The sequence below is a fragment of the Thalassophryne amazonica genome, chromosome 9 (genome assembly GCF_902500255.1).
Source record: "Thalassophryne amazonica chromosome 9, fThaAma1.1, whole genome shotgun sequence".
Classification (NCBI taxonomy): Eukaryota; Metazoa; Chordata; class Actinopteri; order Batrachoidiformes; family Batrachoididae; genus Thalassophryne; species Thalassophryne amazonica.
The window spans coordinates 108466725-108481098 of record NC_047111.1 but is presented as its reverse complement, the minus strand read 5'-3'; positions in this window follow the sequence as shown (position 1 = coordinate 108481098).

Genomic DNA, 14374 nt, shown 5'->3' with positions numbered 1-14374 from the left:
CTGCAGGATTTTAAACCATGACAGCATCATGTGTTACTAATGTAATCTTTGTGACTGTGGTCCCAGCTCTCTTCAGGTCATTGACCAGGTCCTCCTGTGTAGTTCCGAGCTTTCTCAGAATCATCCTTACCCCACAAAGTGAGATCTTGCACAGAATCCCAGACCGAGGGAGATCGACAGTCATCTTGTGTTTCTTCCACTTTCTAATAAATAATCATAACAGTTGTCTTCTTCCAAGCTGCTTGCCTGTTGTCCTTTAGTCCATCCCAGCCTTGTGCAGGTCTACAGTTTTGTCCCTGGTGTCCTTAGACAGCTCTTTGGTCTTGGCTATGGTGGACAGGTTGGAGTGTGATTGATTGAGTGTGTGAACAGGTGTCTTTTATACAGGTAACAAGTTCAAACAGGTGCAATTAATACAGGTAAAGAGTGCAGAATAAGAGGGCTTCTTAAAGAAAAATTAACAGGTCTGTGTGAGCCAGCATTCTTGCTGGTTGGTAGGTGTTCAAATACTTATTTGTAGCAGTAACATACAAATAAATTATTAAAAAATCATGTGATTTCCGGATATTTTTTTAGATTATGTCTCTCACAGTGGACATGCACCGAAGATGAAAATTTCAGACCCCTTCATGATTTCTAAGTGGGAGAACTTGCAAAATCGCAGGGTGTTCAAATACTTATTTTCCTCACTGTATATATAGCTTTGATCAGTGGAAGAAGCACTTATGGAGAGCTTATGGAGTTATGACAGGTGTTGTTTGTTGAGGTGACAGGTTGCTGGACAGGTGTTTGGCGATGCCTATTTGCAGGCAAATGAAGGACCAAGTCTTTAGGGTCCTGGTGTTGCCTGTCTTGCTGTGTGGTTGTGAGACTTGGATGCTAACCAGTGATCTAAAGCAGCAACTGGATCTCTTTGTAATAGGTGTGTTCGAAAGACCCTTGGGTACCACTGGATTGACTTTGTATCAAAGGAGCGATTATGAAGAGAGACTAAGACGAGGATTATCACTTACACATTATGAGGGTGTGTCAGCTCCATCATTTTGGCCATCTGGTCCATTTCTCTGTGCTTGATCCAGCACACAGGTGTCTGAATGCTGAGGACTCCAGTAGCTGGTGAAGGCCAAGGAGATGCCCATGTTTCACCCAGCTGTGGCAGATAGATGGTTATTTTAAAGATGTGGGAATGGGCCAGTTGTCTGCCTGGGTGGTTGCCATCCAGGACTGTGACTTGACTTGAGTGAAAGCACACCTGGGCCTGCATTCGGTGTCAATCCCGTGTAAATGTTGTCTTGGCCATGATTAATCAGATTAGATGCTGACAGGTGGGTTATAAAAGAGGCATACACTTACAGATACTGTTTGGACACATGTTGATGGACATGTCCTTCAGGAAATAACATTGTGAGTATACTTAATATGACTTAATTCATTCAGTTGAATGTTTTGGCATCATTATGTGATTAAACCTAATGAGATCGTACATGAGGCAGTTAATTTGAATTTATTGTTATGTTCACCTTGACATAGTCTCTCGTAATTTATTTATTCATTTTAGGAAGCCATGATAGCCATTTAGTCAGTATTCATTATTTTTTTTGCTATCTGTGGGCCAGTCATGGTGGAATTAGACCAAGCAGCTCATCCCACACTTCCCTAGCCTCAGCCAAGTCCTCTAACCCAGTTACCATTAATGGAACTGAGGTGGACATTGTGGACAGCTACAAATACCTGGGTGTCCACATTGACAACAAACTGGACTGGACTGTAAACACAGATGCTGTGTATAAGAAAGGTCAGAGCTGACTGTACTTCCTCAGGAGGCTCAGATCTTTCAGTGTCTGCAGAAATATGTTGCAGATGTTTTATCAGTCAGTGGTCTCCAGCATCATCTTCTATGCTGTAGTGTGCTGCAGCAGCAGGCTGAAGGCAGCTGACACAAACAGACTCAACAAGCTCATCAAGAGAGCTGGCTCTGTCCTGGAGGTTGAGGTGGAGTCTGTGGTGGAGGTTTCAGAGAGGAGGATGCTGAGGAAACTGCTCATCATCCTGGACAGCACCTCTCACCCCCTGCAGGCCACACTGATGTCCTGTCAGTGCACCTTCAGCCACAGACTGAGGCCACTGAAGTGCACCACAGAACGCCACAGGAGATCCTTCCTGCCTGTGGCAGTCAGACTGCATAACTCCTCCCCCTTCTGCAGGATGAATACATAACGATCAGAGTTTTCAGTTTCTCAAAGTTATCCGCAATACTGTCAAACATCTTGTGCAAGTGTCTTTCAGTCATTTTGCATAAACATGTTGTACTCATTGTTCTCATTGTAAAAAAAAAAAAAAGAAAAGAAAAAAGCAATGGTTATTGTTTCAGCACTCTGGCAAAATAACTTCCTTTGGAATTAATAATTTGGGATTTCTGGGGGATCCCAAGTCATCTGAAAAATATAATCTCTCCAGCTTGTCCTGGTTCTTCCCCAGGGCTTCCTCCCAGTTGGATGGAAGACCTCCCTTGGGATACAACCAGGGAGCATCCTCACCAGATGATTGAACCACCTCAGCTGGCTCCTTCCCATGCAAAGAAGCAGTGACTCCACATTGAGTCCTTCCCAGATAGTCAAGCTTTTCACCCTGTCGTGGAGTGTAAGTCCAGATACGCAATGGAGGAATCTAATTTCCACCACTTGTATCTACGGCCTTGATCTTTCAGTTGTTACCCAAAGTTCACAACCATAGGTGAGGATAGAAGCACAAATCAACTGGTAAAATGAGAGTTTTGCCATCTGGCTCAGCTCTTTCTTTACCGTGATGATCCCCAATCTGACTATCAATCTCACGCTCACTGATAGTTGCCTAACAATTGTACTCTCTAGAGAAAGGCTAAACTTACTTTTTCTTTGTGAAACTTTGAGGTTTGAGGTTTATTAACATTTTGGATCACTTGAGAGCATTTTAAAATCTAATTAATATGGAATATAACTTATCTAATAAGTGTTTATGCAGTGTGGTAATTTACCCCCCCCCCCCCCCCCCCCCCAGAAAAAAAGAAAAAAATACAGTCATATTATGATTTTATAATATTGGGTAAAATATTGTTTATGCAAAGCCACATTGGTACTTTTTCTGTAGGGAAATGCTTATGATGAATTATTGACATTGTTCCACCATTGTTTGGAAGCACTTTTTTTGTGGAGCAGACGTGGGCCATCAACCAGCCCGCCAGCACCGAGTCTAGTTTGAAATATACGGAAATTGGGTTATGAATCATTTCCCTTGGATATTTGTTGTTTTTTTTTTTGTCTCATCTTGTTATGACTTGGAAATGGTTCCATGTTTGGAAGAGTTTACAAAGCAGGATGTTACAGGGTGTCCGGATGCACATCCTGTTTAACGCTCCTGTTTCCTGTACGAATACAATGTTGCTTTATGCACACAAATGGCAAAAGTCATTTTCATCAACAGGCTGTTGTAGCTTTATAATGAACATCTCTTATGCTATAAATTACAACATTATCCAACAATATGCAGTGGTTCCACTGACTTATTCTGCATCCTGTCAAAAGAGTTGCTGAGACACAAGACTGGAGCCATCTGCTGGATAAATGCAGTTATTCCCCTGACTGCTATTGGGTCATTCACTCATCTTCAACCGCTTACTCCAATTAAGGGTCCCGGGGGCTGGAGCCTATCCCAGCAGTCGCTGGGCATGAAGACAAGACAGCAGTCTGTTGCAGGGTCACATATAGGCAAACACATTCACACCCACACACACCTACGGACAATTTAAAGTTTCCAATCCACCTAATCTGCATGTCTTTGGATGTGGGAGGAAGCCGGAGGACCCGGAGAGAACCCACACAAACCCGGGGAGAACATGCAAACTCCGCACAGAAAGGCCACAAATGGGAATAGATTCCATGACCTTCTTGCTGTGAGGCAACAGTGCTAACCACTAAGCCACCGTGCTGCTATTGGGTCACAAAGAAATTCAATTCCCAGCAGAATTAATTCTTACAGCAAGTATCATCACCGAGTTTATAGTTACGGCACATTTAACAATTAAAGCAACAAATACTTAGATTAGATTAGACAGAACTTTATTGATCCCTTGGGAAGACTCCCTCAGGTTCCAGCAGTATTGTATAGTAGCATACAGGGTAAGAAGCACACAGAGTATCAAAAGTGAAATAAAGAAAAACAGTTTGCAAATATAAATACAAATACACAATATAATGTCACCCTCCTTAAACTAAGTCAATTTTGATTGTTAACAGTGGTCGTAGAATATTAAGTGTTACACTTAAACACATCGTCCAGTTCCACTTTATTAGGTACACCTTGCACGCTTTGTGTTAGACCCCCTTTTGACCTGAGAACTGTCTTCTTTCTCTGTGGCATCGATTTAACTCAGTGCTGGAAACATTCCTCAGAGGTGTTGGTCCTTATTGATAAGATGGCATCACACCGTTATCACACCAGTACACCGCCAGCAGCCGTGACTGAGGATGCTACAATGCAGGATGCTTTCATTTTACACCAAGTTCTGGCCATGTGACTGTAACAGCAGAAATCAGATCAGGTATTTTTCCTATCGTCTGCTGTCAGATTTTGCCTGTGTCTACTCCAGCCTCAGTTCCCTGTTCTGGTACTGCTGTAGTCCATCTGCTTCATGGTTCGACGTGCTGTGCGTTCAAAGATGCTCTCCTGCAGTAACGAGTGGTGATTTGATTTAGCGCTGCCTTTCTGTCACCTTGAACTGCTCTGGCTGTTCCTTTCCAAACTCTGCCATCAATAAAGCATTTCTATCCAGAGAACCATCACTCACTGGAGGTTTTTTTTTCTTTTTTGGAACATAGTGGTCCTAGAGATGATTGGACACTGATCATCAGTTTATAAAATACATAAACAAGCCCATCTGGGACCACGTTCCTTGTTGTGGTTTTGCAGTCGTCTCCATTCTGTTGCTTGGTTTAAATTTCAGCAGATCCTTTCGACCATGTCAGCACGTCTAAATGCACTGAGTTGTTTTCAGCATTTGCTTTCAAGGTACAGTGTGTCAGATTTGGAGTGTTTCCTAGCAGAAATGGAACATAGCCTTAATGACCTACAACAATGAATTGATGTTTTGTTGTGGTTATAAGCTTACAATGAGTTTGATATTTTATTACTTTATAAACAACAGGAAAGGGGCTTACATTTTGGTACATTTTGGTGCTCCTCACTGGTGCTTAACAGTCCAACACAAACTTTTAAGTCCATGCTGCCGCCCACTGACTTTGTGTACAGTCTGTCGTCTGCTTTCCTCACTCCAGCGAAACATCGCGTCAGAAATTTGTCCAGCTTTTCATCCTAATGTCATCCAACAGCTCTTCATCCCTCCAGATGGCTGACGAGGATCCACTCAGCCGTTATATAAATGTGTATTATATATAACGGCTGAGTGGATCCTTGTCATTTGGTGGCTTTTATGTCACGTGACACAGATTATTCATACTGTTTGCCGTTGTGTTTCACTGACCATGCAATAGTGCTTTTTAGCGTGCAATTTTGGTGCTATATGAAATGCGCTATTGCATGCCCCGCTAAACATGGCAGAGTTTGTTTTGCTGGAGGACGACGATAAGAGCTAATTGACAGTGCTAATTCTTCTAACACACACACACAAAATCCACTCCATTGTAAGCCGTCTGGAGGCATGAAGAGCTGTTAAGATGAAAAGCTGAAAAGCTGACGTGATTTTTCGCTGGACTGACTTTTTTTTTTTTTTTGGAAGTACTCAAAGTCAGTATCGTGGACTATATCGTCATAATTTTGAACTCCTATTTAAAGTTTGTGTTGGACTGTTAAGCACCAGTGGAACTCCACAGTGTAAGTCCCTTTTCTGTTGTTTATAAATTAATAAAATATCAAATGTCAAGGATCTATTTTAGCCATTAAAACAAATAATGAATGTTTTTACATTCTTTCAATGGAACAAATATTTAATTCGGTGAAAGCTGGAACAAACCATTCAACAAGCCGAGTTGAATGGAATTAAATATTTGTACCATTGAACTCATAAACATTCATTATTTGTATATTATATAATGGCTGAGCGTATCTTTGTCATTGTCTTGCCAAAATGAAGTTTTGCAAGATATGTTACTCAGTATGTGCATTTGTGTTTGTTTTTTTGTTTGTTTGTTTATAATCACTGCATTTTCAGCTTTAGCTCGTTCTGTAGTTTACAGTGCAGTCTTGCAACTTCAGCAATAGCAGCCCTAGAATGATACCTTTCAGCACACAACAGGATCAAACTTAAAGCTTAAAGGTCAAGGTTACAAGAAGGTCAAACACTGAAATCAACAAAAGAACTTTCCTGATTGCAACTTTTTAAAAATTTGCCTCCACATTTGGCATGAATATAGGGATGGGCCTTGCCCATAAGCCATTACCTGGGATAAGTGATCGACCTTGACCTTCATGGTTTTGCTTGAAGTCAAAGCGTAAATTAGGTCAAATTTCAGATTTGAGGAAAACATGTTGTGCAATATACCAAATTAAAAGGCTTTCTGAGATGATCCAGAATGCTTCAAACGCCATTTGGTAACGTCATGGTGAAAAAACATGCAAAATTTTGATTTATGTCAGGGTGTGGAAAAGCATGCAAATCATCATTGCATAGTCTTGTAAGTTCACATATAGCAGGACTATGGAGACACGATTCAGCACACGAAAGGTTCAAGGTCAAAGTTCAACATCACAGGATCTAGCATCATAAAATTTGGACATATGGTTCAGATAATGGAGTCATTTTTGATCAGGATATGTCATTCAAAGCACATATTAAACAAATATGTAGGACTGCTTTTTTGCATTTACGCAATATCTCTAAAATCAGAAAGGTCTTGTCTCAGAGTGATGCTGAAAAACTAATTCATGCATTTATTTCCTCTAGGCTGGACTATTGTAATTCATTATTATCAGGTTGTCCTAAAAGTTCCCTAAAAAGCCTTCAGTTAATTCAAAATGCTGCAGCTAGAGTACTGACGGGGACTAGAAGGAGAGAGCATATCTCACCCATATTGGCCTCTCTTCATTGGCTTCCTGTTAATTCTAGAATAGAATTTAAAATTCTTCTTCTTACTTATAAGGTTTTGAATAATCAGGTCCCATCTTATCTTAGGGACCTCGTAGTACCATATCACCCCAATAGAGCGCTTCGCTCTCAGACTGCAGGCTTACTTGTAGTTCCTAGGGTTTGTAAGAGTAGAATGGGAGGCAGAGCCTTCAGCTTTCAGGCTCCTCTCCTGTGAAACCAGCTCCCAATTCAGATCAGGGAGACAGACACCCTCTCTACTTTTAAGATTAGGCTTAAAACTTTCCTTTTTGCTAAAGCTTATAGTTAGGGCTGGATCAGGTGACCCTGAACCATCCCTTAGTTATGCTGCTATAGACGTAGACTGCTGGGGGGTTCCCATGATGCACTGAGTGTTTCTTTCTCTTTTTGCTCTGTATGCACCACTCTGCATTTAATCATTAGTGATCGATCTCTGCTCCCCTCCACAGCATGTCTTTTTCCTGGTTCTCTCCCTCAGCCCCAACCAGTCCCAGCAGAAGACTGCCCCTCCCTGAGCCTGGTTCTGCTGGAGGTTTCTTCCTGTTAAAAGGGAGTTTTTCCTTCCCACTGTAGCCAAGTGCTTGCTCACAGGGGGTCGTTTTGACCGTTGGGGTTTACATAATTATTGTATGGCCTTGCCTTACAATATAAGCGCCTTGGGGCAACTGTTTGTTGTGATTTGGCGCTATATAAAAAAAAAATGATTGATTGATTGATTGATAATCCTAGAATAGTGTGAGTTCATGTTTCAAGGTCATAGCTCAAGTTTCAAGGTCAACATCACGCAAAAGGTGAAAATCGCATAATCAGCCATAACTTCGGAACTAATTTCTCTTAGTGAGACGCTTTCTGATTGATCTTCAAAAGTTTGGTCAAGGTCAAAGTTGATGCAAAAAATGAATATAAAATTAATTCTGATATGTGGAAGTGGTGTATTGGGTCCTAGAATACAGTGATTTCACTTTTGAAGGTCACAGTTCAAATTTCAAGGTCAATGTTAGTATACTATTCAAGGTCAATTCATTAAATTCTCAGCTCTAAGCTATGTCCTGTATATGCCCACTGCAACATTACTAAATAGGTCGCAGTAACTGGTTTAAATAAAGTGACTATGGTGCTTGTGAACTCAGATTGTTGTAAGGCCAAATTCACATTATTCAGTTAAAAAAATAACTATTTCTAGAGGTTAAATACTGGCACTTGAAGATGTAGCAAGTAATGGAAAAAAAATCATATACATGTACAGGATTTACAGTGGTGACCTCAAAATTGACCTCAGTTGACCACCTGACACCACCTGAGGTCAAACTCGTATTTTTGTGATTAAAAACATAAGCAAATTCTACAGAGTGAGCAGTTACATAGGGAATCCAGCAATGAGTCATCGAGGGAGGTGGTGGCGTAATGGTTTGCGTGATGGACTGGGATGCCAGCGATCTGGGTTTGCTTCCCGATTGCAGCCACGCTCCCAACTGGCACTCTCAACAACAGTGCTGGGGAGGAGTGAGAGACACGTGCTGTGGGCCCTACTGGAAACAAGCTTTGGGCTTTTGTTGGCTACCCACGGTAAAGATGATCCTCTTCTTTACCTTCTTCTACTGCAAATAACAAATAAATAAATAACAAACACAGATTAATTATTCATTTGCTGGACAGGATCATTGGAATTTCTCATTTCATAGTGTGACATCAAAAGTATCTCTGTTGGCAGAGGTACTTGTGCTCTCTGAGTGCAGCTCTCCTTTTAAAATGCTCAAATCCACAAAAAAAAAAAGAAGTGTTTGTGTGTGTGTGTGTGTGTGTGTGTGTGTGTGTGTGTGTGTGTGTGTGTGTGTGTGTGTGTGTGTGTGTGTGTGTGTTATGACACCTGATTCGAACTCTCCACTGCTCCTTGTGGTTGGATTTCTAACCAGTGGTGCCTGCTGGTGTTGATTTTCAAGGGGGCGCACCTTCACTTCTTCATCAAGGTGGATGTGGTAAGTCTGCATTACTTTTCTTCTGGTGTACCTAATAAACTGGCAACTGAGTCTATATTTGTAGCCAAATACAGTAACCTTCCTCTCTCTCATGAGCACACGCACACACACAGTTGTATGTAAAAGTTTGGGCACCCCTGATGATTTCCATTTTTCTTTATAAATCATTGGTTGTTTAGATCAGCAATTTCAGTTAAATATATCATATAGCAGACAAATAATGATATTTGAGAAATGAAATGAAGTTTATAGGATTTACACAAAGTGTGCAATAATTCTTTAAACAAAATTAGACAGGTGCATAAATTTGGGCACCTCAACATAAAAAAATATGTCAGTATTTAACAGATCCTCCTTTTGCAGAAATAACAGCCTCTAAATGCTTCCTATAGCTTCCGACGAGAGTCTGGATTCTGGTTGAAGGTATTTTGGACCATTCTTTTTTACAAAACATCTCAGGTTTGTTGGTTTCCGAGCATGGACAGCCCACTTAAAATCACACAACAGATTTTCAGTAATATACAGGACTACATGGGGACTGAGATGGCCATTCCAGAATGTTGTACTTGTTCCTCTGCATGAATGCCTCAGTAGATTTTGAGCAGTGTTTAGGGTCGTTGTCTTGTTGAAAGATCCAGCCCCAGCACAACTTCAACTTTGTCACTGACTCATGAACATTGTTCTCAAGAATCTGCTGATATTGACTGGAATCCATGTGACCCTCAACTTTAACAAGATTCCCAGTACCTGCACTGGCCACACAGCCCCACCGCATGATGGAACCACCTCCAAATTTTACTGTAGGTAGCAAGTATTTTTCTTGGAATGCTGTGTTCTTATGTCTAAATAACTCAATTTGTTTTCATCCGTCCACAGCACCTTATTACAAAATGAAGCTGGCTTGTCCAAATGTGCTTTAGCATACCTCAAGCGACTCTGTTTGTGGCATGTACACAGAAAAGGCTTCCTCTGCATTACTCTCCCATACAACATCCCCTTGTGCAAAGTGCGCTGTATGTAGCCTGTTATGGTATAAACTAAAAGGTTATTCCAAGTAAGATGAAGACAAACCAGACAAGCAATATTGATTACTTTATTCATGCATATACTGTAGAGTGGCATCATCAAACCATCTTCTCCATCTGAGTCTGAGCGCCGCCCCTGTGGGTCTGTAAAAAAGAGACAGGTGGTGATAGTTTGTGACTTACCATCCAGCCTGATGTGATATTTGTCGTAATAGTCACCAAATCATCTAACTGGTGAGTTACACATCACGTCAAAAAATTTAATTTGTACCCCTCTAGACAGTTTGTAAAAGCTAATGTGAGTGTGAAGAACTGACTAAAATGTAATCATGTGTTCCCACCCATTCCCTGTCCTTTCTGGTCAGGACGGCATGTCCTAAAATACAGATTTGGAAACACTTCTAGTGTCCGATTATCCACCAAAGGCACAGTGTGATTGGTAGTTTTCAGCCAAAACCTGACTGTCGTCACTAACAGCACCATGTCCTTGAAAACCAGGGTGGCTTTGTCGCGCCCCTGCTGTTTTTAAAATAATCAGGAAAGACTTGCACTCAGTGATTTTACAAACAGGCCAGTGGGACTTTGGAGAGTGCACTGGAAAAGCCGTCATGACACAGACAGCAGAACAGAAGAAGCAGACAGAAGCAGACAGGAGTCGTGAACGTATGAAATAAAGATGAAGGCCTTACTCGTCTTCCATGTGAGCGTTCACGTCTCATTGAGCTTCTACATGGTGGCACTCGTCCCACTGACATACACTGGAGCCCCCGTCACACATAGCAGGAATGCACAGGAACCATGTCCGACACGGAAAATACTGCCATAATCCGACACAGTTGGGAAGAAAAGGGGCATGGTCAGCAGTGTCAGAACGCATCCGGATTACCTCGTCCACACCTGCACGATGGCATCCAAAGTGCATGTAGACAACAGGTAGATGACACAGACTGCTGTTAGACTGCCATAAAAGGCGCTGAAGACTGTCCGATGTCCAAACATCTGGATGGCAAACAAGGGACTACAGTGGGAGGGCGCGCTGTGTTCCTCATGCACAGCGCGCGTGTCTGTGTGGCGCACGTGCGCTCTGCACATGCGTGGGGCTGCAATTATCACTCAGCCATGTGTGTGTGTGTTGTGTATGCATAACGCTGCATGAACCACTGAGCATGCGCACGTGACGCTGGACAGCTTTGCTGAAAGTTTGCTGGCAGTGTGCCACACAGTCCCATACGTCAGATGGAGCCTTTCCAGGGAACTTTAATTTCTTTTTTGTGTGTCTTGGCTCACTTCAGGAGCACAACGCAACTCTGGATACCGCAATGGTTGGATTATCACATGGGATTTCATTTTTGCATGGTTATTTCAGCACACAGCAGCCAGGTGAGAGGATTTTTACCACAGGCTGGGGTCCCAGAGTTAGAAGGTGATCATATATTTCAGCAGTGAGATCTGTTCAGCTCTGAGCCTGACACTTGCAATGACGCGTTACTGCGCACCACAGAGGCGCAGCTGCCCGTGTTATATACAGTTATATTGGACAGAATATTCACATTATTTTTGTCACCCATGGGAAGAAATGGACAAATATCTGCACTGTAAGGTCTGCTGTGCATATAACAGCCTGTTCAGATTTGTGGTGACATGCGCGCAGAAGCGCACCGAGCTTTCGGTATGATAGCCACTGTTCACATTCACTGTACATGATAATAATTAATAATTATTATCATGATGAAGCGTGCCACATACATTTCAACAGTTCCATTGTGCTCTGCGGGTGGGGTTGGACATGATTATATGTGGCACGCAGGTCATACCGTCATGCTTTACCGTGCGAGATCCATCTCAAGGGTTCCTCATATGAGCTCAAATCATTTTGGATCTTGTTTTGCCACCATCGAAATATGTAAATTGTGGTCAGATGGTCCTCAGACTGCACATGGACCACTGCCAGATAGGTGTCCCAGCCGGACTTGCTCTATCTTCTCCTGACTTCTCCTGGCAACAAGACTTTTCCAAAGTCTCATGAGCCTGAGACGGCAGTGGAGAATGGATCAGGCTCTCCTCCACCTCATCCTCCAGCACATTCTGGGTTCAAAGAAACCTCAGAAGCATCTGATCCACCGTCTCCTCCTGCAGGCCACAAAATGATGAGTTCAGGTTCACTTCTCTGCTACATTCACTGACTTGCCAATATTTGCATTTTTACAACAAAGAAATCAGGAATAAGCTGATGCACCTTTCACCTCATGAAATATTCATACTATTAAACTCATTAACATTCATTATTTGTATATTGACGTGTTTTTGGAAATGTTTCTAGACCAACAGATTCATACTTTATGAAATGAGATCATGCTGGCAAAGATGTTTAGATGCCACACTTTTGGCTAACGTCTGTCACCTCAGAAGTTAGCTGTAGCAGGAGTCTTTGTGATTGGGTGTCAGTACAAATTTATCATAGTTTGCACGTTGAACACAACATGAGCAACTTTTGAAGCTTACTTAATTAAACATATCACCTCCCTGATTGTGATCAAACCTGACCTGACTGGTCAGCTGGGGATCTCCTGTGTGGAGATTGTATGTTCTTTCAGTATCTCAGCTGGCTGAGTCGACTGACTCAGCCAGAAGAAGTGGTTTGAAATCTACTACTATAAGCCACAGGTTGGTTGTCATTGTGTCCAAAGGTTCTTGAAATGGAGCAGTATCTCCACCCGGTGGACATTTACCATTAATGCAGGTACAATAGATTTTCACCAAGAGCTTCAGTAGGGTAAATTTGAACACCTCTGAAGATTGTGCATGATGGATTCCATAAATTAAATGGAGAGCAGAATGATGATCAGTTGATCACTTTTGAAGTTTATTGTTGCTTCTAACAGGAATCCATAGATCGGAAACACATCAGATTTGTGCAGACTGATGAGGAGGTTGTGTATTACTGACACCTAACAGGTGACGTCTTGTCTGAGATCTATTCCAGGCCCGGCAGTCAGATTAACCCTCGCTTTAGGTTGATTACGTCAGATCCTTTTAATCCCCAATAAATTACCATCTGAAGTGACAGTGTCTCAGAGCTTCTCTCAGTCTGCTGCTCTCCGTCTTTTGTCAAATATGTTTTAGAGTTTTACCTCCTTCTTCCACTGCTTCATCAAATCAAATCTAATCAATTTTATTTATATAGCGCCAAATCACAACAAACAGTTGCCCCAAGGCGCCTTATATTGTAAGGCAGGGGTAGGCAACCTGTTCCAGAAAGAGCCATGAGGGTGCAGGTTTTCTTTGCAGCCACTGACTCCACCAGGTGATTTTACTGATTAACTGATTCCATCTGCTCAAAGTGATATTAATCAGTAAAATCACCTGGTGGAGTCAGTGGCTGCAAAGAAAACCTGCACCCTCATGGCTCTTTCTGGAACAGGTTGCCTACCCCTGTTGTAAGGCAAGGCCATACAATAATTACGGAAAAACCCCAATGGTCAAAACGACCCCCTGTGAGCAAGCACTTGGCAACAGTGGGAAGGAAAACCTCCCTTTTAACAGGAAGAAACCTCCAGCAGAACCAGGCTCAGGGAGGGGCAGTCCTCTGCTGGGACTGGTTGGGGCTGAGGGAGAGAACCAGGAAAAGACATGCTGTGGAGGGGAGCAGAGATCAATCACTAATGATTAAATGCAGAGTGGTGCATACAGAGCAAAAAGAGAAAGAAACACTCAGTGCATCATGGGAACCCCCCAGCAGTCTAAGTCTATAGCAGCATAACTAAGGGATGGTTCAGGGTCACCTGATCCAGCCCTAACTATAAGCTTTAGCAAAAGGAAAGTTTTAAGCCTAATCTTAAAAGTAGAGAGGGTGTCTGTCTCCCTGATCTGAATTGGGAGCTGGTTCCACAGGAGAGGAGCCTGAAAGCTGAAGGCTCTGCCTCCCATTCTACTCTTACAAACCCTAGGAACTACAAGTAAGCCTGCAGTCTGAGAGCGAGCGCTCTATTGGGGTGATATGGTACTATGAGGTCCCTAAGATAAGATGGGACCTGATTATTTAAAACCTTATAAGTAAGAAGAAGAATTTTAAATTCTATTCTAGAATTAACAGGAAGCCAATGAAGAGAGGCCAATATGGGTGAGATATGCTCTCTCCTTCTAGTCCCCGTTAGTAATCTAGCTGCAGCATTTTGAATTAACTGAAGGCTTTTCAGGGAACTTTTAGGACAACCTGATAATAATGAATTACAATAGTCCAGCCTAGAGGAAATAAATGCATGAATTAGTTTTTCAGC